Consider the following 3,513-nt stretch of genomic DNA (forward strand, 5'->3'; position numbering starts at 1 on the left):
TGTATTAAAATACAGTGGTCTGTTAAACATTAAAAGCTTCCCTAAACAGGGTTGCCTTCAGATGTCTTCTAAAAGTCTGGTGGTTGTTCTTTTCTTTGACATCTGGTGGGAGGGCGTTCCACAAGTGCAGGTGCCACTAGCAGGAAGGCCCTCTGCCTGGTTCCCTGTAACTTGGCTTCTCGCAGTTAGGGAACCACTAGAAGGCCCTCAGAGCTGGACCTCAGGGTCCGGACAGAACGATGGGGGTGGAGATGCTCCTTCAGGTATAATGGACTGAGGCCATTTAGGACTTTAAATGTCAGCACCAACACTTTGAATTGTGCTCGGAAACGTACTGGGAGCCAATGTAGGTCTTTCAAGACCAGTGTTATGTAGTCTTGGCAGCAGGTCAGTGGTAGAGTGTGTCATTTGCATGCAGAAAGGACCAAAGTCTTTCCCTCACATGGTCTGGCTCAAGATAAGGCCATGACTTTTGATATGTTTGATCTTGTCCCTTGCTCAGCCGCCCCATGGGCTCAGCTCTGAAAACTTCCCGATTTCTTAAGGGGAATGAAAGGATTCGTTCATTTTGCAAACCAACCCCCATCTTCGGATATTTACATACAACAAAGCAATGACAGAGTATTTTGATGTGAATGATTAAAATCCCGGGCTTGACTAGACACTAATTGCTATTGATTGCATAATGATATTGTGGGATGGTAGCTCTGGCTTTATATTGACAGTCAAAAGCAATTGACTGAAAACTCATTATACCATTTCTAGCTTTTTACCAGTTAGAGCCCTCGAATTCAGAAGGGAGGGGGAGAGGAGAATCACCCTCTGCAACAGTAATTATTTCGGCAAAATGCCATTATACGTAATGGTGTTTATTCCTGCTTCACACAAATGCTGCAAATTGCCTACTCCACCTCTCATCTTGGCACTCTTAGGTTCTAGCAAGTGGGGCACCGTCATGTTGATATTGTCTTAGTCTTACAACAGCGCCACTGGCTCCCAGTCTGGACAAAATTCAAGGTGCTGGTTATGACCTCTCAAGCCCTATACTGCTTTGGGCTCAGGCTGGATTCTCCCATACAAACCCATCCAGGGCTCTTCTGGGAAGCCCATCACCTGGTTCCGCCATTCTCGCAGGCACGCTTCATGGACATGCAGGAGAGGGGTTTCTCGGTGGCTGCAGCTAGACTTTGGAACGGGGAGTGGCTCCCTCCCAGTTGCCCTAGTGCCAGCAGGTGAAGACTGTTTTATTCAACACTTGAAAACGTTGGCAGCATTAAGATAAATTCAATAGCGTAAATAAGTTTTGATGGATGCAATAATAAACTGAATGGTTTAGTTTATGAAAAATATACAGAGATTTATGTTATGCAAAATGAACCATGGAAAGAGAAGGAAAGTCTTTGCTATATTAAGGTAATTTAAATGAATATTCTAAATGGTAAAACAGTATATATATATATAGAGAGAGAGAGAGACTGTTTTATTCGGACAGGCTTTGGAAGACTGTTTTTTAAGGAAAGGGCTTTGAAAGAGTGCTGTGCTGTTTTTATTATTTATATTGTAGTTCAATCATATATAACAGATGTTTTCATATTGTTTTAATTCTATGACAGTTTAATTATTCTTTAACTATTATCTTTTATATGTTTTTAGCCTTCTGCGTATTATCTGTGTTGTTTTAATTTGTGTAAGACGCCTTGAGTCCTGGTCTGGAAAAGGAAGGGATAGGGAAGAAGAAGAAGAAGAAGAAGAAGAAGAAGAAGAAGAAGAAGAAGAAGAAGAAGAAGAAGAAGAAGAAGAAGAATTCCACTGTGCTCTGCAGGGAAGAGTCCTCCTGCAGATGCCATCTCAACAGGGGGCCCTGGTGTAGGAACGGGGCCTTCCATGTGGTGGCACCTACGCTTTGGAACGTCTGTTGCACACCAGACTGGTACTATCTCCATTGTTCTTTGCAGCCCCTTTTGAAGACCTACCTTTTGATGGAGGGTGATCAGGCACATCTAGATGGAAGCACCGGATCACCCACAAAATAGCTCATGAGAAGCATGAACAAGTCCATTGCTAGTCAGCAAATCTCTTGACAGATTTTATTTGCCCCTAAACTGGGCATGTGGGAGGGTGAGCCTGTGAGGAACACACAGTATTGGCCAAAGCTTAGATGCTGTTTTGCAGTGGTAAAAATGGCTTAAGCCATGAGCCACCAATCTACTGCCACTGAAACAACAAACCATTTAAGCAGAGGGCAATAATATCTAGAGCGCCACTAGGTCCTTAAAGTTATCATGATGTACTGTGTGCATAGAGCTAAGCTTGACTAATACGTCTTCCAATCATATTTCAGCCACAACCCTATTTCATAAAAACCAGTAGGACTTTGCTGCTGCTTTCAGTGTGTCGTCGCTTGTACCCAACCAGAACCTCACTAATTGAGTACTTCAGTCTAGACACACAAACACATTTTATTATAATCTCACCATATAACCTTCTGTGCCTAGAGAAATTAACAAGCCAAGGCAGACCTGGAAACTTTTTTCTTTGCCGGAGAATCCAAACACAATATTTTTAAAAGTAGATTTTCACAGACTATTTTCTCACTGTTGTAGATCTGAGCTATGCCATGTCTTCCACATTTTCATATCCATTTAGTACTTTTCCCTCTGTTTTCATTGTTAAATTCTTGTGGATAGTAAGTAGTGTCTGAAGCCCTTTGGCAGGACCTTTGCGTGAAAAGGGGGCTGACTTCTCATCCTATTAGATGTTACAACTGCTTCTCTTTTGATGTGTTGAAAATCCTTCCCTTTTATCTCTTGGCGGCTTTAAATATTCATTTGAATTGGCGTGATTGCGCCTGCAACTCCTACTGCCTAGTGGTGCTTACCTGAATGGAATGGCTGTACCAGAACAGCTCCCACCATGAGCCATTACAAAGTAATTAGCGATAGCTCTGAGGTCCACAAATCCTGATTCAGAATACGAACCTGTAATCCCAAGCGAAAATCATGTCCCACGATTCCACCCAGTTTTGACTGTAATCCCAGAAGCCTGTTAGTTAACAGGGTGCCTAACGATCACACACATTTTGTGACAAAACGCAAAGATGGTAGATGCTCTCAGTGGCGTAGCGTGGGTTGTCAGCACCCGGGGCAAGGCAAGTAATTTGTGCCCCCTAACCCGTGGATTTGCGCCCCCTAACCCTAACCCCCAGATGTTGCGTCCGGTGCGGCCAGCCCCCCTGCACCCCCCACGCTACGCCACTGGATGCTCTTACTATAATAGGGAAGGTGAATTTGGATTGTGGGTAAGATTTATTGCTCTAGATGCAGAGACGGTTTCTTATGTCGCTCTTCCTTGTGTGAGGCAAAAAAAGAGGCACTTCACCTGTTATGTATTCAGTGGTCTGTATTTGCCTGAGCTTGAGTCTGGATTAAGGATTCTGAGCTCCTGTGTTCTGATTTGATACATGTTATCCAATCACAGAACATTTCAGGATTTGGGCCTCTGCCATTGGCCCTT

This window comes from Podarcis melisellensis, assembly GCF_964234715.1.
Source record: "Podarcis melisellensis genome assembly, chromosome: 12".
NCBI classification, from domain to species: Eukaryota; Metazoa; Chordata; class Lepidosauria; order Squamata; family Lacertidae; genus Podarcis; species Podarcis melisellensis.